Consider the following 21,800-nt stretch of genomic DNA (forward strand, 5'->3'; position numbering starts at 1 on the left):
ATTAAAAAAAAAAAATCTGAGAAACTTTGTACAACTCATTATTTACCAAAAGTGTGTGTCCATGGAACCCTCTTTCCTAAAATTGTTTATCAAAAGCTCAGGCCTCCAGTGGATTGAGGGACGTACTGTGAACAAAGTCTATTTAAAATGCACATTAAATGGGGGCGGGAAAATCCTAAGTCAAAACATTGGATTAATTTTTGAGTGTTTTCTGTCTTGCAAAATATAATCAAATCACACCTTTAACATTGCATCCACTTCTTTTGTTCTATTAAGAAAAGCGAAGCACACAGCTACAGCTTTCTTATTCTCAAAAGACTGGATTCCCAGCAAAGGGCAAATCTGTGCTATACTCGGTGTTATTCAAAGGGAATATGACCTATTACGTTCCCGGTAGGGCTTGATCTTTTTTATTTAATGCTTTTCTTATATCTTCCCTTTTGACTAGCTGGTAAAGAATCCACCTGCAATGTGATAGACATGGGTTCGATCCCTGGGTTGAGAAGATCCCCTGGAGAACGGAATGGCTACCGACTCCAGTATTCTGGCCTGGGAAATCCCATGGGCAGAGGAGACTGACAGGCTACTGTCCATGGGCTCGCAAGACTCAGACATGACTTACCGACTAAATCAACACCAAAATAATTACATGCAATTGGTGGTGGTGGGGGGGGGGGGTAAAGCACAGTAATATGGTAAATGGAAGTGCATACATGCACATATTTTCATCCGCTTAGCCAGTGTATGTCTTTCTGTTGGTGCATTTAATCCATTTACATTTAAGATAACTAATGGTATGTATGATCTTATCATTTTCTTCACTGTTTTTGGTTTATTTTCCGCAGGTCTTTTCCGTCTCTTGTGTTTCCTGCCTAGAGAAGTCCTTTTGCAATTTGTTGTAAAGCTGGTTTGGTGGTGCTGAATTTTCTTAACTTTTGCTTGTCTGGGAAGATTTTGATTTCTCCATCAAATATGAATGAGTCTTACTGGATAGAGTGTTCTTGATTGTAGGTTCTTCCCTTTCATCACTTTAGATATGTGATGCCACTCCCTTCTGGCTTGTACAGTTTCTGTTGAGAAATCAGCTGATAACCTGAGGGGAGTTCCCTTGTATGTTATTTGTCATTTCCCCTTGTTGCTTTTGATATTTTATCTTTGCCTTTAATTTTTGTCAGCTCAAGCATTATGCATCTTGTTGTATTCCTTCTTGGATTTATCCTGCCTGGGACTCTCTGTGTTTCCTGGACTTGGTTGACTATTTCCTTTCCCAGGTTATGGAAGTTTTCAAATATTGTCTCTTTAAGTATTTGAGAAAAGGTCCTTTCTCTCCTTCTTCTCCTTCTGGGACCCCTATAATGTGAATGTTGGTGTGTTTAATGTTGTCCCAGAGGTGTTGTTATTTTTTTTTTCATTCTTTTTTTCTAAATTCTGTCTGTGGCAGGGATTTCCACCATTCTGTCCACCAGGTCATTTATCCATTCTTTTGCTTCAGTTATTCTGCTGTTTCTTTGGAAGGAATGATGCTAAAGCTGAAGCTCCAGTTCTTTGGCCACCTCATGCGAAGAGTTGACTCATTGGAAAAGACTTTGATGCTGGGAGGGGTTGGGGGCAGGAGGAGAAGGGGACGACCAAGGATGAGATGGCTGGATGGCATCACGGACTCGATGGATGTGAGTCTGAGTAAACTCCGGGAGTTGGTGATGGACAAGGAGGCCTGGTGTGCTGCAATTCATGGGGTCGCAAAGAGTCAGACATGACTGAGCGACTGAACTGAACTGAACTGAACTGAATTCTGCTATTGATTTCCTTCTAGTATATTATTCATCTCTGTTGGCTTGTTCTTTAGTTCTTGTAGGTCTTTGATTAACATTTCTTACATCTTCTCCATTGTTTTCCTGAGATGCTGAATCATCGTCATTATCTGAATTCTTTTTCTGAAAGGTTGCCTATCTCCACTTCATTTAGTTATTTTTCTTGTCTTTTATTTCTCCCTTCATCTGGAACATAACCTTCTGCTTTTTCATCATAATGAACTTTCTGTAATGTTCTTCTAGCCTCTGTGGGATTATGGATTCTTCTCTCTACCCTCTGATGGAGAAGCTAAGAGGCTTAGAGAAGCTAAGAGGCTTGGGTAAGCTTGTGATAAAGGACTGGTGGTGGGAAAAACTGGGTGTTGCTTTGGTGGGCAGGGCCTTGTTCAGTAAAGCTTTGATCCAATTATATGCTGATGGGTGGGGTTGCTCTCACTCCCTATTAGTTGTTTGGTCTAAGATGACCCAGCCCTGATGTCTACGGCTCTGCTGTTACTGTTCAATCTGACTCTTTGGGACCAGAAAGAAGAGGGTGTTTGCTATGACCAGTGCATTTTCTTGGCAAAACTCTATTAGCCTTTGCCATGCTTCATTTCATATTCCAAGGCCAAATTTGCCTGTTACTCCAGGTGTTTCTTGACTTCCTACTTTTGCATTCCAGTCCCCTATAATGAAAAAGACATCTTTTGGGGGATATTAGTTCTAAAAAGTCTTGTAGGTCTTCATAGAACCATTTAACTTTAGCTTCTTCAGTGTTACTGGTGGGTCATAGACTTGGATTACTGTGATATTGAATGGTTTGCCTTGGAGATGAACAGAGATCATTCTGTCGTTTCTGAGATTGCATCCAGGTACTGCATTTTAGACTTTTTTGTTGATCATTATGGCTACTCCATTTCTTCTGAGCTATTCCTGCCCGCAGTAGTAGATATAATGGTCATCTGAGTTAAATTCACCCATTCCAGTCCATTTTAGTTTCCTGATTTCTAGAATGTTGATGTTCACCCTTGCCATCTCCTGTGTGACCACTTTCAATTTGCCTTGATTCATGGACCTAACATTCCAGATTCCTATGCAATATTGCTCTTTACAACATCAGACCTTGCTTGTATCATCAGTCACATCCACAACTGGGTATTGTTTTTGCTTTGGCTCCATCCCTTCATCCTTTCTGGAGTTATTCCTCCACTGATCTCCAGTAGCATATTGGGCCGCTCTGACCTGGGCATTTCCTCTTTCAGTATCCTATCATTTTGCCTTTTCATATTGTTCATGCAGTTCTCAAGGCAAGAATATGGAAGTGGTTTACCATCCCTTTTCCAGTGGACCACATTCTGTCAGACCTCTCCACCATGACCCGCCCATCTTGGGTAGCCCCACAGGGCATGGCTTAGTTTCATTGAGTTAGACAAGGCTGTGGAACTAGTGTGATCAGATTGACTAGTTTTCTGTGATTATGGTTTCAGTGTGCTGCCTTCTGATGCCTTCTTGCAACACCTACCATCTTACTTGGGTTTCTCTTGGCTTGGACGAGGGGTATCTCCTCACCGCCACCCCTCCTGACCTTGAACGTGGAGTAGCTCCTCTAGGCCCTCCTGTGCCCGCACAGCCACTGCTCCTTGGACGTGGGGTTGCTCCTCTCAGCCTCCACCCCTGACCTCGACCGTGGGGTACCTCCTCTCGGCTGCTCCTGCGCTGTCGCAGCCTGGCACTCTTGGCCACTGCCCCTGACCTCTGACAAGGGGTAGCTCCTCTTGGCCGCCACCCCTAGGGCATGGGGTCCTCCTGGCTTCTGCCCCTGACCTCGGACATGGGGTAGCTCCTCTCCGCCGTGCTTGGGAGCGATCACAGCTGACTGCACTTGTGCGCCTTCGCAGCTGCCCACGCTTGCAACAAAGACATACAGAAGGCCAATAAACACAGGAAAAGCTGTTATAACTATTGCTGCTAAGTCACTTCAGTCATGTCCGACTCTGTGCGACCCCATAGACGGCAGCCCACCAGGCTTCCCCGTTCCTGGGATTCTCCAGGCAAGAACACTGGAGTGAGCTGCCATTTCCTTCTCCAATGCTTGAAAGTGAAAAGTGAAAGTGAAGTTGCTTAGTCGTGTCCGACTCTTAGCGACCCCATGGACTGCAGCCTACCAGGCTCCTCTGTCCATGGGATTTTCCAGGCAAGAACTATTAGAGAAATGCAAATCAAAGCTACAAGTATCATGTCACACCCCTCAGAATGGCCATCATTAAAAATCTACAAACAATAAATGCCAGAGAGAATGTGAAGAAAAGCAACTCTCTTGCACTGTTGGTGCGAATGTAAATTGGTACAGTCACTATGGAGAATAGTGTGAAGATTCCTTAAAAGACTAGGAATCAAACTACCATATCACCCAGCAATCCCACTATTGGGAGTACACCCTGAGAAAACCATAATTCAAAAACACAAATGTATCCCCAATGTTCACTGACGCACTTTTTATAACATGGAGACAACCTAGATGTCCACTGACTGATGAAAGGATAAAGAAGTCTTTTGGTGCTTCTATACAATGGAATATTACTCAACAGTAAAGAAAACTGAATTTGAGTCAGTTGTAATGAGGCGGATGAACCTAGAGCCTGTGATACAGAGTAAGTCAGAAAGCAAAAAACAAATGTCATGTATTGACACTTATATATGGGATCTAGAAAAATGTTAGGGATGAACCAGTTGCAGGGCAGAAATGGAGACACAGACATAAAGAACCGAATTGTGGATACATCTGGGGATGCAGACGGTAGGATGAGTTGACACAGTATCATTGAAACATAAACATTACCTAGTATCTAGTAAAAACAAACAAACAAAGAAAGCTAGCTAGCAGGAAGTTGCTGTTTAACACAGAGAGAAGATGCTCTGTGATGACCTAGAAGGGGTGGGACAGGGAGGTTCAAGAAAGAAGAGATATATGTATATTTATGACTGGTTCATTTTGTTGCAGTTATCCTCCAATTAAAAATAATTTTTTAAAAACCGTGAAAAGCTGTGTTTTTTAAAACACACACACACACAATACAAATTGTTTGTTTTGGATCTGTACTGGATCTTCCTTGCATTTTGCAGACTTTCTCTAGTTGCCGCAAGCAGAGCTCAGTAGTGGGGGCGCACAGGTCTTGTTCCTCCATGGCAAGCGGCATCTTCCCAGACTAGGGATCGAACCTGCATCCCCTGCACTGGCAAACAGATTCTTACCAACAGTGCCATCAGGGAAGTCCGTGAACTATATCCCTTATCCTAAACCTCTCGATTGAATGACACATTTTTGGTTAAATTCCATCTAGGATAAGCTCTATAAAATTGGATGAAATGCAGGCTAGCGAGGCAAGGGGGATGATAAAGAGGACAGATGATGCACTGAAAAGCAAAAATAAATTTCACACTAGATTTTGATACAGGTTTCATTTTATTTTTAAGGGTAAATCAACTTCTAGAATTGACATACAACAGATGAGGTGTGATTATTCCATTTAGGTCATAGAAGGAAAGGAACATTCCTTCCCTTTCCCAGCAGAAACAACATCATAACCACATCACCCAGAGCTTCAAGAAATAATTCACCTAATGAGTCTTGTGTGTGATGGAGCTGGAGCTCTTATTGCGGTGAAAATGGATCAATTTAGGGAGTACTAGTCTGATCCAGTGGAGAAGGCAATGGCAACCCACTCCAGTACTCTTGCCTGGAAAATCCCATGGACAGAGGAGCCTGGTAGGCTGCAGTCCATGGAGTTGTTACGAGTTGGACACGACTGAGAGACTTCACTTTCACTTTTCACTTTCATGCACTGGAGAAGGAAATGGCAACCCACTCCAGTGTTCTTGCCTGGAGAATCCCAGGGACGAGGGAGCCTGGTGGGCTGCCATCCATGGGGTCGCACAGAGTCGGACATGACTGAAGCGACACAGCAGCAGCAGCCGTCTGATCCAGTCCAATATTCCAAGAAATTGAGTGTCTCCAAAGGAATCTATACCAAAGCCCAAAAGAAATTTCAGGAAAATATGAAGGAAGTGAAGTTTTCCCCCAGAAAACTTTTTTTTTTTTTTCATGAAGATTAAATTCCATGAAGAATCTATAAAACCCCCCAAGGGCAGATCTCATTGTTCCACCAGGACTTGTAGTCAGTCCAAGAGTTGCAAGATGTGCCCCTAAAAGATGGTGTAGTGGAGACTGGCAGATCCTGGCAAGGCCTCTGAAGAGTCAGAAGGAGGTTTACCTGAAATGAGCTGAGCAGGTGCAGAAACAGTACAAGGTGGACCCGGATCACTGACTCAAGACTGTTTCCTGAAGAATATATTGCTGATGGGGACTGGGATCTGCATGTTTGATCTGAGGGTTCAGGGATTCCCACATGTTCATGTTATTAAGCTTAGTACAGGTAGTCTCTCTGTATGCACCATACATTTTTGACAGCTGATGAATGCACATTGACACATCATTGTCACCAAAGTCCATAGCTTTTATTATTGGTATATGAAAATATTTTTAAGACATAAAAGTTTATGAAGTAGGTAGATAAACAGATAGATAGTGCAGGTACTTAATTTTTTTATTTTATGAAAGCCAATATTTATTAAAGCTGATTTTGAGTTTTCATTGAAAAAACACAAATGAATAGTGCACAAGTCATTGGGCATTCAAAAAATGACTAATACCTGTATTCTCCATAGAATCTTGGGTAGGCGATTATATACACAGGTAAGCTCTGTAAATGTGTGCTTTCAGTCTCTTAAAGTTTCTGGTAGTTTATCAGTTTTACATGCCTTCTAGATGGTTGTGTGTTAGTTGCTCAGTTGTGTTCAACTCTTTGCAACTTTATGGACTGTGACCCACCAGACTCCTCTGTCCATGGAATTCTCCAGGCAAGAATAATGGAGTGGGTTGCCATTTATCTCTCCAGGGGATCTTCGCAACTCAGGGATTGAACCACATTGCAGGCAGATTCTTTTTCATCTGAGCCACCAGGGGAGCCCTCTCTAGATGGTTAACATGTTGAATTTCTTTGGAAAATCCTTTAGCAGTTTGTGTCACTTGTTTCCCTCAATTTTACATCTGCAAAATTAGTCCTAAGATATGATTCTTTTTACCTGAAAATCAGGAGATTTTCTCATAAGTCATTTTTGCAATGAAGTGTTGTGCTGTTCTTAGTCGGTCAGTCATGTCTGATTCTTCGCAACCCCATGGATTGTACTTCGCCAGGCTCCTCTGTCCATGGGGATTCTTCTGGCAAGAATACTGGAATGGGTAGCCTACTTCTCCAGGAGAGCTTCCCAATCCAGGAATTGAACCAAGGTCTCCTGCATTGCAGGCAGGTTCTTTACCAACTGAGCTACCAGGGAAGCCCCAATGACATACTAGTAATTGCTTATAACCCAGGATAGTGAGATATCCAGTCAAGTGGGGGCTCTTCTTGTGAATTTGAAGCACATATTATCTAATAAATTCAGCTCCTAATGTTTTTGAAGCCATGTCTTATTGCACGTGATACAAAGATACAAGTTATAATTCTTGATTTTAAAATATTTCATTCTATCTTTGAAAACTGAACAGTAAGTGTAATAGAAAGGACTATTTAGTCAAAAAATTCTGGAATTGGACAAATAGAAATTAAAACTGTGAATTTGCTATTAAAGTAAGATGACACGGGTTAAAATATTTAATACTTTGCTTGGCTGTGTCCTCCTCTATCCTTTCATTAAGTGAGAATAAAATCACAGTGAAATATGATATTATTGAAAGTTAAATTTAATGCCTATACAATGCCTGGCTCACAGTAGATTCATAGAACATGTTAGGTTAAGCCCATTGGGGCTGCTATAACAAAGATGTTATAAACTTTAAAAACAACAGAAATTGACAGTTCTGGAGGCTGGAAGTGTCAGATCAGGGTGCCACAATGGTTGACTGATGGCTCTGTTTTGGAGGCAGACTTCTTGTATCCTCACTTGGTGGAAGAGACTTGGGATCTCTCCGGAGCCTCTTTTATAATGCACTAATCCTATTCATCTGAAGGATGAATTCACCCATCATTCTGAAGGAGATCAACCCTGGGATTTCTTTGGAAGGAATGATGCTAAAGCTGAAGCTCCAGTACTTTGGCCACCTCATATGAGGAGTTGACTCATTGGAAAAGACTTTGATGCTGGGAGGAATTGGGGGCAGGAGGAGAAGGGGACGACCGAGGATGAGATGGCTGGATGGCATCATGGACTCGATGGACGTGAGTCTGAGTAAACTCTGGGAGCTGGTGATGGACAGGGAGGCCTGGCGTGCTGTGATTCATGGGGTCGCTAAGAGTTGGACACGACTGAGCGACTGAATTGAACTGAATCCTATTCATCAGAACCCCACCCTCATGACTTAAGCAGCTTTCAAAGACCTCCCCTCCTAAAGCCATCACTTCAGGCATTAGGGATATATGAGTTTGGGGGTTACCTAGATATTTAGATTGTAGCACTTAGCTTCCTGTATTGCCTTATTTCATCCATCTACCATACTTCTCATTTACTGAATTCCAATAAGAAACCATTAACACATACCTGATAGCAAAACAAATTACATTAAAAAGTTAAAAACATTTAACGAAATTGTTGTACAATATTTATGTCATGATGACCTACAATCTTGCTAGAATGTGGTTTTTACTCTGGCTCAAAGCATCTTTCTAGAAATTTTTATAACAGTGCTGATGCTATATAGACATATTTACACAAAATAATAATAGGGTATGTGATGAAAGTGAAAGAGGAGAGTGAAAAAGTTGGCTTAAAGCTCAACATTCAGAAAACGAAGATCATGGCATCTGGTCCCATCACTTCATGGGAAATAGATGGGGAAACAGTGGAAACAGTGTCAGACTTTATTTTTCTGGGCTCCAAAATCACTGCAAATGGTGACTTCAGCCATGAAATTAAAAGATGCTTACTCCTTGGAAGGAATAGTTATGACCAACCTAGACAGTATATTGAAAAGCAGAGACATTACTTTGCCAACAAAGGTCCGTCTAGTCAAGGCTATGGTTTTTCTGGTGGCCATGTATGGATGTGAGTTGGACTGTGAAGAAAGCTGAGCGCCAAAGAATTGATGCTTTTGAACTGTGGTGTTGGAGAAGACTCTTGAGAGTCCCTTGGACTGCAAGGAGATCCAACCAGTCCATTCTAAAGAAGATCAGTCCTGGGTGTTCACTGGAAGGACTGATGCTCAAACTGAAACTCCAGTACTTTGGCCACCTCATGAAGAGAGTTGACTCATTGGTAAAGACTCTGATGCTGGGAGGGATTGGGGGCAGGAGGAGAAGGGGACGACCGAGGATGAGATGGCTGGATGGCATCACGGACTCGATGGACGTGAGTCTGAGTGAACTCCAGGAGCTGGTGATGGATGGGGAGGCCTGGCGTGTTGCGATTCATGGGGTCGCAGAGAGTCGGACACGACTGAGCGACTAAACTGATCATAACAGCACGATGCCTTGGCAAACTCCTTCTACAGCTCCTTTGTCTTCTTTCTGTCTTACATACAACGCACAGAAACTACGGACAGAACAGTGATCCAGAATAGAGTCACTCTTTGTTTCACTCTTTGTTTCTTTCTACAGTGCATTTCCCAAAACTACACTTGGGAATCCTGGCAATACACACGTAGTGCTCTATGTACCATAGGAATACTTCCAAATCTCAAAATAAAACAGAAGAAAAACTAGAATCCAAAATAAAAACTCCTGAATACTTTCTACAGTAAAACTGAGTGAAAGTCCCAAAATAAGTGGAGATAAATCAGGGATATCTAAGATCCATGGGGCAACAATTTCTGTAGAGAAGGAAGCAAAAGGAAGAAATAGAGTAACTCGTCAATTTTAGAACCCCAAAACTTGGTGACAGAAATACATTGAAATGTTGGCAGGTTACTTTAAGAATGACTACTTAACCCAAGTAGGGTGAGTGGAAGCTGAAATAAGGAATCCACAGTAACATGTGAAGTGGCTGGTACTACCTGTTGAGGCCTGATAGAGGCCATGACTAAAATAGGCCAGAGCAAGCATCCCGGAAATAGCTGAGACACTGCCCAGGTGGGATCAAAATTACCCCCACCGGTGACGGGAGGATTCAGCCTGTCAGCATGTTCCCCATAGCCTGGTCTGTGCCAATTGGGACAAGGATAGAAATCTCCTAAGAAAGCCCATGCGTGCAAAAATCTAGCCAATTAGTAGATGCAAAGAAACCCTTGTAACCAATCCAACCTTGCCAATTTCCTGTCTCTGTCCTAAACCTATAAATACTACTGTAATCCAGGGCTTGGGTCTCTGGCTTTATTCCACTGTGTTGGATGTGGCCGGGGCCCTGGCTCAAGCTAGCAATAAATTCCCTTTTTGCTTTTGCATTGCTGTGGATGTCTTGTTCTCTCAGTTCTGGGGATTTGGACCTTGGGCATAACATTTGGGGGCTCATCCAGGATCCCCTGACTGAGAAGAACACCTTCCAGGCATAAGGGAAGCCTCACTAGGAGGAAGTATATCTGGATGCCGGCATCAGGTCAGGGGCGAAAGAGTCACCCGGCCAGCATAAGTCCGAGGCCCAGCATTCGAGCTGGAAGGCAGCTGGTTCTGTGAGCCGTTCTGTAAAGGAACGGGGGAAAACGTTTTTCCTGATCCTGAGTCTGGTGGGCAGTGGACGCCCTTCGGTAAGGTAGCTTTGGGGAACAGGACAACAGCAACCTGGGATAAACCTAGTTCAGTGTTTTCGGCCGATATCTGTTCGTCTACTGTCTGTCGCTTGTCTCTGTGTGCCGGTGCCATGCTTGCTTTTTGTGTGCTTATTGTGGGTGTTGCCGTCATGGGTCAGAGTTATTCTACACCACTATCCATAATGACTGACCATTTTTCCGATTTTAAGTCCAAGGCTCAGCATCTATCAATGCTAGTAAAGAAGAGCAAGCTAAGAACCCTATGCTCATCTGAGTGGCCGACATTTCAAGTTGGCTGGCCACTGGAGGGAACTTTCAGCCTGCCCGTCATCCAGGCTGTTAAAGAAAGAATAATGGCTCCTGACCCTCGGGGCCATCTGGATCAAGCTCCTTACATCCCGGTCTGGGAAAATTTAGTAGAAGACCCTTCAGTTTGGCTGAAACCCTTTATTCACAACACCCCCAGTGCTTCTGTTCCACAGGTCCTGGCCGTGGAGGCCCCCCAGGAAGAAGACCGTGAGGCACGGGAGAGCCTGAAGAAACGGATACTCCAGGAATCTTCTCTATACCCTAATCTGATTGATTTAGACACCGAAATCTTGCCTCCCCCATATATCCCACCACCCTTGCTCCCGCAGGTACCTCAGGTGTCATCCGGAGAACAAAGGGGGAACTCAGAACCCTCGGCTCCGCAGCAGGAGTGGGGGCCAGCCCAGAGAACTCACAGAAGGACCCAAGGGGGTGGAGACTCGTCCAACTACAGGAGCTGAGAGGCACCTTCGTCCTCCATTCGGGCGCTTCCTGTCCGTGTTGGGCCGGCAAATCCTGACGGGAAACGGACCTACCAATACTGGCCTTTCTCTACAAGTGACTTATATAACTGGAAAGCTCAAAACCCCTCTTTTTCTGAAAAACCCCAAGGCCTCATTGATCTTTTAGATTCTATCCTGTTTACTCATAACCCTACTTGGGATGATTGTCAGCAGCTGTTGCAGGTGCTTTTTACTACGGAGGAGCAGGAACGAACTTTTTGTCGGAGGCACGGAAACATGTCTTAGGAGTGAATGGAAGGCCCACAATGCAGTCCCACCTGGTCGAAAAAGGGTTCCCCTTATTGCGACTGAACTGGGATTTTGAACTCGCTGAATGTAGGGAGCGTCTCTGAGTGTACCGCCGGACTTTCCTGGCTGGCCTCTGGGTAGCTGCCAGGAGACCAACTAATTTGGCTAAAATAAATCAAGTAAGGCAGGAGCCGAATGAGAGCCCAGCAGCCTTTTTAGAGAGGTTAATGGAGGCTTTCAGGCAGTATACGCCCATGGACCCTCAGACTGACGAGTCACACATAGCAGTTTTGCTAGCCTTTGTTAATCAGGCAGCTCCTGATATCAGGAGGAAGTTGCAGAAGATGGAGAGGCTGGGAGAACAGACAATACAGGATCTGGTAAGGGCAGCTGAAAAGGTGTTCAATAACAGAGAGACCCCTGAGGAGAGGGAGGAACGAATTAGACGGGAGGAAAGGGAATGTGAAGAAAAGATCAGACGGGAAGAAAGGGAATACAGAGCTGAGGAGAACCGGAGGAATCAAAATGAACTGGCTCAACTCCTTTTCGTGGGGATGATAACGGGGCCTGATTCCCAGAGAACTAGAGACACCCGGTCAGGAGGAGGGGAGAAACCAGCTAGACAGGCCCTACGGAGAGACCAGTGCGCCTACTGCAAAGAGCAGGGACATTGGAAAATGAGTGCCCCAAAAGAGACCTGAGGACAAAGACTACTAGAAAGGAAGAATCTCCATTGGGGACCCATGTCTTATATGCAGGAGAAGATAGCAACTAGGGGGGTCAGGGCCTGGCACCTCTCCCCGAGTCCTGGGTAACTATTAATGTAGAGGGGAAACCAGTCAGCTTCATGGTGGATACGGGAGCCCAGTACTCAGTTCTCAATCAAAAATTTGGGCTGATGTCCAAAAAGACTAGCTTGGTCCAGGGAGCCACCGGGACAAAGAGATATTACTGGACTACTAAACGAAAAGTGGACTTGGGAGCCCAATGGGTGTCCCACTCATTTCTGGTGATCCCAGAATGTCTGGCCCCTTTATTAGGAAGAGACCTATTGGCCAAAGTCAATGCGCAAATTCACTTTGACTCTGGGGGGATATCAGTCACAGACGGGCTTGGACAACCAATTCATGTTTTATCCCTGGCACTGAGAGATGAATACAGACTATATTCACCAAAGCCCCCTGCAGCTGTGGATCCTGCTATGCAACAGTGGATTCAGAAATACCCTCCGGCCTGGGCAGAGATAGCGGGAGTAGGACTGGCTAAACAAAGACCTCCCATTGTTGTTGAATTAAAAGCAAATGCTACTCCTGTGAGGGTGAAACAGTATCCCATGAGCCAGGAGGCCCGGCAAGGAATCATGCCACACATCCAGCGCCTCCTAAAGGCAGAAATTCTCAAAAAGTGCTGGTCCCCATGGAATACTCCCCTATTACCTGTGAAAAAGCCAGGGGGAGCAGACTTTAGACCAGTCCAAGATCTTCATGAAGTCAACAAACGGGTGAGTGACATTCATCCCACTGTCCCTAACCCATATACCCTGCTGAGCAGCTTGTCACCAGACTATGTTTGGTATACAATCTTGGACTTGAAAGATGCCTTTTTCAGTTTGCCTCTGGCTCCCCAGAGTCAGGAGATCTTCGCATTTGAATGGACTGATGAGGACAGCCAAACTGTGGGACAGCTGACCTGGACTCGCCTTCCACAGGGATTCAAAAACTCACCGACGTTGTTCAGTGAGGCTCTGGGCGAAGATCTCTGTGAGTACCGAACCAGCCACCCCAATGTTGTTCTGTTACAGTATGTAGATGACCTCATGCTGGCCGCTACTACTAAAGAGGTATGCCTAAAAGCTACAGGCGATCTCCTCCAGACTTTGGGGACATTGGGGTACCGGGCAAGTGTGAAGAAGGCCCAAATTGCTAGACAGGAAGTCATTTATTTGGGATATAAAATAAAACAGGGGCAGAGATGGTTAACTCAGGCTATGAAAGAAACTATTCTATGGATCCCAGAGCCAACGACTCCCTGGCAGGTGAGGGAGTTTTTAGGGACGGTTGGGTACTGCAGGCTATGGATTATGGGGTTTACTGAAAAGGCCCGACCTCTATATGAAAGAAGCAGAGAAAATAGAGACTGGACTTGGACTGAGCCAATGAGGCGGGCATTTCAGGAACTTCAACAGGCGTTACTGGAAGCCCCAGCCCTTGCTCTTCCAGACCCGGCTAAGCCGTTTCAACTGTTTGTGGATAAAAAGCAGGGAGTAGGAAAGGGGGTCCTGACACAACAATGGGGACCTTGGAGGCAGCCTGTAGCATATCTCTCTAAATGACTGGACCCAGTGGCTGCAGGATGGCATCCCTGTCTTCGTATCATTGCGGCTGCTGCTCTCCTTGTCCATGATGCTGACAAGCTGACTTATGGACAGAGCCTCCTGGTCTACACTCCTCATGCGATAGAGGGGATCCTCTAAACCCTGCCACTCTGCTGCCCATCCCAGAGGAGGACGGGCCCCTCCATGACTGTGTTGAAGTGTTAGCTGAGGTAACCGCCATACAAAAAGACCTCAGCGACTTGCCATTAAAACAGTGAGCTGATATGGTTCACAGATGGGAGCAGTTATATAAAGGAGACAGAGAAAAGCAGAGGCAGCCATAGTAGACGACACTGGGAGGGTCATCTGGGCTGAGGCTTTACCCCCTGGAACATCCGCCCAAAAAGCAGAACTGATAGCTGTGATACAAGCACTAGAGAGGGCAAAAGAAAAAAGAGTCACGATTTATACTGACAGCCGATATGCATTCGGCACTGTGCACATTCAAGGCCCTGTATACAAAGAATGGGGGCTTCTGACGGCAGAGGGGAAAGAGATTAAAAATTTGCCTGAGATTCGCAGACTCCTGGCAGCGGTCCACTTGCCCCAGGCGGTATGCATAGTACATGTCCCAGGACACCAGAAAGGAGAGGACGCCCGGGCCCAAGGGAACCATGCTGCCAATGCAGCAGCCCGTGAGGCAGCTGCTGGAGATTACAGGACCCCTGTACTGACTGTGGGATTGCCACCGCCGGGGATGGAAACACTTCCACCAAGCCCCATATACTCCCCCTCTGATTTACGCTGGGTGCAAGATAATACCACCCGTCCTGCTGGTGAAAACGGATGGTATCGGGACCAAGATGACAACCTGTTGCTCCCTGCCGACCTGGGCAAACATCTCTGGACCCATTTACATCAAACCACCCATTTGGGAGAAAAAAAGACTTTGACACTCCTACAAATGGTGCAGCTGCAGTTTCCCCAACAGAAGAAAACCATCCAGGATATAGTCCGCACCTGCAAGGCCTGTCAGATGATGAGACCGGGAAAAGGACAGCACGCAGGTATAAGATATCGGGGGAGGGGGGGTGGGGTGGGGAAGGCCAGGACATCATTGGGAGATAGATTTCACTGAGGTAAGACCAGGCAAGTATGGGTATCGTTACCTGCTAGTTTTGGTTGATAGGTTTTCCGGGTGGGTAGAAGCTTACCCCACTTTAAAGGAGACAGCGGTAGTGGTGGCTAAGAAACTCCTAGAAGAGATTATACTTAGGTTTGGGCTGCCGGTATCTATCGGCTCTGACAATGGACCTGCATTTGTGAGTAAAATTGTGCAGGGACTGGCCTCAGCCCTGGGGACCAAATGGAAGTTACATTGCGAGTACAGTCCCCAGAGCTCAGGACAGGTAGAAAGAATGAATCGGACCCTAAAAGAAACTTTAACAAAACTGGCAATTGAGACTGGCGGGGACTGGGTGACCCTCCTTCCCTTTGCGCTTTTTCAGGCGCGCAATACGCCCTATAAACTAGGTCTGACTCCCTTTAAAATTGTATATGGAAGTCCACCCCCCATTTGTCCAGTGTTTAAAGGAAAGAGTAAACCACCTCTTTCATTACGTGCCTTCCAACAGGAGATGCTAGCTTTGAGTAAGGTGCATAAACATATCTGGTCACTGATACGAAAAATTTATGAGAGCCAGAATAAAGGGATGATCCCGTCCCATGATATAGGACCGAGGGATTGGGTTTGGGTTAAGAGACATCAGTCAAAGACCTTGGAACCAAGATGGAAGGGCCCTTATGTTGTTCTCCTTACCACCCCTACTGCCCTCAAGGTGGACGGAATTGGACCCTGGATACACTGCAGCCACGCACGGCGGGCCACCCCCAAAAAACAAGAGAGGGCCCAAAGAGAATGGAAGCCGATACTGCATCCCTCCAATCCCTTAAAATTGAAACTCACCCGGCAGCAGGTCTCGGACGGATCAACCTGACTCTTCTGATAATAGCCACCTTCCTGGACCCTGGGACCGTCAGTGCTAACCCTCATCAACCAATGAACCTGACTTGGATGATTCTGAGTGCAACTACGGGAGAAGTAATTAACTCCACCTCGGCCATTCATCCCCAAAACACCTGGTGACTGGACTTGGAGTTCGACCTCTGTCTTTTGGCCACGGGATCATGGGACATCAGCGATTGGGAGGGAAAGACGCCCAGCAAGCCTGAATGTGGGGCTGGCATTAATAGGTGTAATACTCAACCCCTGACTAACTCAGGGCCTGAGTGCAGCCACTTCATCCAACAGGGAAGCTTGTGGAAAACACCCTTCTATGTGTGCCCCGGAGGAAGACAGGACCAGGCGACCGTCAATAATTTTGGGGGGCGCTAATGAGTTTTATTGTGCCAATTGGGGATGCGAGTCAACGGGGACAGTCCATTGGGAACCCCCATTCGTGGGGACTTGATTACCTTGGGTCACATTCTGGGGCCTGCTGAGTTAACTGGGGGACATAGAAGGGGGTCCCTCATAACTGGGCCTTGTATAAATTTTCTTTGCAACCCAGTAAGGCTCAAATTCTCAACTGAAGGGAAGAGGTTCCCTGGTTGGGAAGCCAGACAATCCTGGGGCCTTCGGTTGTATCAGTCAGGATATAACAGTGGGTTGCTGTTCACTGTCAGGTTAAAAGTAGGACCCATACAGATCGGTCCAACTCGGGGCATAGGGCCCAATTCAGTCCTAGTGCCACGAGAGCCTGCCCATGCTCCCATTCGGCCTGCACACACCCCCGCCCAAGCACCCACCCAAACGCCTTCTGGGTCCTATATTACTAATACAAGCAACTCCCCTCCAGTTAGCTGTACAGGACCTAGCATTAAAGACCAGCAGGACCCATTATTTAGCATGATAATCAACTCCTATCGGCTTCTAAATTCCACATGCCCAGATCTGACTAGCAGTTGCTGGTTATGTTATGACATCAAACCCCCTTATTATGAAGGTATAGCTGTCCCAGGAAGTTACAGTCCAACACCAAACCACGAAGCTTGCCGATGGCAGCAGAAAAGAAACGCCAGATTAACCCTCCAACAAGTAACCGGGCAGGGCCTTTGCATAGGAAATGTCCCCCAAACCTATCAACACCTCTGCAAGTCTATAAATTCTACAGTGACAAATAGGTACCTGGTGCCTCCTCAGGACAATTGGTGGGCCTGCTCCACAGGTTTAGCCCCTTGTGTTCACGGGCGGGTGTTAAATAATTCCAAAGATTTCTGTGTATTGGTACTATTAGTCCCCCGACTGTTCTATCACTCCAATAATGAAATCCTCCTGAAACTAGAAGCTTCACACTGGACTAAGAGAGAGCCAGTCTCAGCCTTAACCCTCACAGTCCTACTGGGGTTAGGGGCAGCCGGGGCAGGAACTGGGATATCCTCTTTAATAATGCAGAATCAACACTATTCTAGCCTAAGAGCAGCCATTGATCTTGATATTGGTTAAAAAGCTCAATCAACCACCTTGAAAAGTCCCTAACTTCATTATCAGAAGTGGTTTTGCAGAACAGGAGGTGCCTAGATTTGATTTTCCTGCAACAAGGCGGATTATGTGCGGCCTTAGGAGAAAAATGTTGCTTCTATGCAGACCACGCTGGGGTGATAAAAGAGTCTATGGCAAAAGTGAGAAAAGGATTAGCACTGCGCAAGAGAGAGTGAGAAGCCCAACAGGGATGGTTCGAGTCCTGGTTCCATCAATCTCCTTGGCTAACAACACTAATTTCTACCTTGCTTGGACCACTCATTATACTCCTACTCATTCTTACCTTCGGCCCATGTATTTTAAACAGATTAATAACCTTTGTAAGAGAACAGTATCAGTACAGTTCAGGTAATGGTATTAAGACAACAATACCAGGCAGTAAATGGAGAGGAGGATTCTCTCTCCATGATCAAAGGACAAGGGGGGAATGTTGAGGCCTGATAGAGGCCATGACTAAAATAGGCCGGAGCAAGCATCCCGGAAACTGCTGAGACACTGCCCAGGTGGGATCAAAATTACCCCCAGCCGGTGACGGGAGGATTCATCCTGTCAGCATGCTCCCCGTAGCCTGGTCTGTGCCAATCGGGACGAGGATAGAAATCTCCTAAGAAAGCCCATGCACCCAAAAATCTGGCCAATTAGTAGATGCAAAGAAACCCTTGTAACCAATCCAACCTTGCCAATTTCCTGTCTTTGTCCTAAACCTATAAATACCACTGTAATCCAGGGCTCAGGGCTCTGGCTTTATTCCACAGTGTTGGATGTGGCCGGGGCCCTGGCTCAAGCTAGCAATAAATTCCCTTTTTGCGTTTGCATTGCCGTGGATGTCTTGTTCTCTCAGTTCTGGGGATTTGGACCTTGGGCATAACACTACCCAATTCCTATAAGTCTCCAACATAACCAAATAAAACTCTTTTCCAGGATCAAACTCCATACTGAGGAAAAAAGTACTGGGAATAAAATATGTAGGGAGCAAGACTGAGGTGGTGGAAGCAGAGAAAGTCTCATGAAAAGAAGTGGGAAAAGGAAGCAGGAGACAGCAAAAAGTGAAGAGTTTACATGACTGAACACCTTATTCAAACAACAGAGAACTCTAGACTGATGCAGTGAAGAAAGCTTTCTTGACCCTTGTTCACCTGATAGAAGTCCAGGGAAACTAACAGCATATGTACTTAGTCACCCAGTTGTGTCTAACTCTTTCTGACCCCATGGACTGTAGCCCACCAGGCTCCTCTGTCCATGGGATTCTCCAGGCAAGAATACTGGAGTAGGTTGCCATGCCCTCCTCCAGGGGATCTTCCCAACCATATATCATCAAAAGAGCAAGTTTTCCACTTCATATCTAGGAAATGTTCAGAGGAGAGAAAGTACCTTTCCAAATATAATAGGACTTGGTACTTACTGTTCATGAAGTGACTCTAGAGTCCGTAGTAGAGTCCTTGAGCCAGACTTCCGTGAGGACTGCACTTTGTCCTCCTATCTTGGGAGAACATGGCTCTGAGAGGCCCTCTCTGCTCCTCGGCCCCAGCAACCTGCAGCCCCACAGCCCTGTCTCCCCAGATCCTTCTCCACCGTGTGCGGGGCCACTTCCAGCTGTTCCTGAAGGTCAGTTCTGCAGCGTTTCATTTCCTCTCTTTCACACACCGTCTCTAGTCCCTGAGGTCACTCCCTCTAAGGAACCATCTATAAGTCATTTTGTCCTGGCTTGGCAACAGCAAACTATTCTAAGAAATCATTACAGAAAAAAAAATGTATATATAAATATATATATTGTATATACACATATATAAAACCTCCCCTGAGGGCCCAGGCTTTCTTATTCCTAATTGTGGGCCACACACCCAGCTCTCACTAGGCTTTAATATTTTTCTGTTGAATGTGTGATGCAAAGGACCCAGATATGTCTGGGACCACAAGGTATTTCCAGTGATCTACCGTGTCTACTCCTGACAGAGTCATCAAACTTAACATTCCCCTGTGGTAAATTATATATTGTATATAACACCCAGATTAGACATTTTCAAACCCCATGCAAACACTAACAGGGAGGATAGTAATGGGTAGCTTCAGTCTCCAGGGTAAGGGTTACCAGATCTCTCCTCCTACTGATCCAGAAAGGACAAATACAAATAGGGATTTATTTTCTGCCCCTGCATTAAGGTGGCTGTCATTTTTCTGGGAACTGGCAGTGAGAGTTTCAGGAGACAGGACAGAGAAATTGAGAACACTGGGGAAGGGAAGGGAAGGGAAGGGAAGGGAAGGGAAGGGAAGGGAAGGAAAGGAAAGGGAAGGTCTAGGACTCCCACCTAGAGTCTATAAACACTGTCCTGGTCCATTAACTTTTGTGACTGACTGTTCTGCCTCTCCTGCCTCATTCTCATTATTGCTTTCACTTCTTCATCTTGGCTCCTGTATCAGTCACCCTCTGTGTGTTGTGATGCTAAGTGTGTTTTGCATGGCTCTCTCAAATGACCTCACCATCCCTATGGATCCCATTGTAATTCACTAACCCACATCTCTAAACAGAAGATATTCCTCATGGTCCTAATTTGCATTTTTAAATATCTATAGGGCACATCTTCTTCCTTGGTGGCTCAGTGGTAAAGATTCCTGCCAATGCAGGAGATGGGAGTTTAATCCCTGGGTAGGGAAGATGACCTGGAGAAGGAAATGGCAACCCATTCCAGTGCATTCTTGCCTGGGAAATCCCATAAACAAAGGAGCCTGGCAGGCTACAGTCCATAGGGTCACAAAGAATTGGACCCAGCTTAGTGACTAAACAACAACAAAAGTGGATTAAGCACTAACAAAATGATGATGAGAACAATATTTTATAGTATAGAATCAATGTGATATTTTACTAAAAGGTGATTTATTTGTGGTCTGTAAACCAAACCTTCATAACTCTCACAATCACATGGTGCCAGTCACATGACAGCTCCAGTGTCACCTCTGGTACCTCCAGGTTAGGATGACATGTTCAAAGCTAAGGACACAGAACAAATGTCAATTCATGAACATTCTGGAACAAGAGTTCAGGGCAGTCTCCTGGAACTGGACATGATAGGTTAAAAGGGTGGACTCCTCCTTCCTGATGTTAAGGAAAACATTCATTGTAATTCTCCAACACTCCCACTTTAATTCAAAGGTGACAAGATCTATTTCCCTCAGTGAAACATTATAAAGTATGGATTATAAAGCACTGGTATGAGCTTTGCTAATGTTGCCCCAAAATCCCTTATACATAGCAACCCTCTCACTCTTTTCTCCAACTCTCAGACCTTTCTTCTGCTATAGTCATATTTGACCTGGAACAAATTCAGGAGTAAGGGTGACTGGGATTGCTCAAATCTGAGAAACCCCTTCACCAGTGCACTCTTGTGTGAATCAAATAGGTGATATCTGATTGCCTTCAAATTCTCTTTAATGTAGTGAAAATAGTTTAAGACTAAGTATAGTGTTAATGTAAATGAGATGTATTTGAAATGTATGTATTAATCAAGAAAAATCATATGATATAAATAGTACAGAATATACATTGTTTCTCATATTAATTTCTCAACTACAAACAAGTAAAAAAATCATTTATGGTTTATTGCAGATTAATGTCTAATACCAAAAAAAAGGCATTTTTTTTCTTCCCCAAAATTCTGGAAACTTTTCTTTTTATTTTCTGCCAACTACATCCTACTTCACCATCATGCTCAAGTTTAATAATCCATTTTAAGGATAATTTTGAGCATTGGCACTGTATTATCTTTGTAATTTCAAACAATATGAGTAAATATTTATTCTATATCAGTGTTTTCTAAAAATCTGTAAGTTACAAGAGGAAAAGACAAGTTTTGAGCTGTAAATGGTTATAAATGTAGACAAAAACAAATCTTAAAGTTTATATCATGGCATAAAATAATTCCAATCCCTGCAATTATAACTGTGTAAAAGAATAATTAAAAAAAAAAACAATAATAAAGAAAAACGAAGCTCTCGGAAAAGTTTAGGAGTATATATTTTCAGAGAAAATTTTCCTTACTAGTTTTCCTAAATTTTCACATCATTAAACAAAGAAATAAATTGGAATGTGTTAGGATTCATAATCATTTGTATGGAGACACCATTGAAAATGCAAAGCAGTAATAAGAGTAGACATTTGACACATCTCCATCCAATAAATGACTCTATAAAGGAGACTCTATAAAATAGAGACCCAAAAGTCAATTAAAAAGAAGAAAAAAGTCAATTTGGTAGAAATATGCAGGGAAGGATGATTTGAGCAAGCATTTCACCAAAAGGGGGCACATGGCTCAGACGGTAAAGTATCTGCCCGCAATTCAGGGGACCAGAGTTTGATCCCTGGGTT

The sequence above is a fragment of the Ovis aries genome, chromosome 21, assembly GCF_016772045.2.
Source record: "Ovis aries strain OAR_USU_Benz2616 breed Rambouillet chromosome 21, ARS-UI_Ramb_v3.0, whole genome shotgun sequence".
Taxonomy (NCBI): Eukaryota; Metazoa; Chordata; class Mammalia; order Artiodactyla; family Bovidae; genus Ovis; species Ovis aries.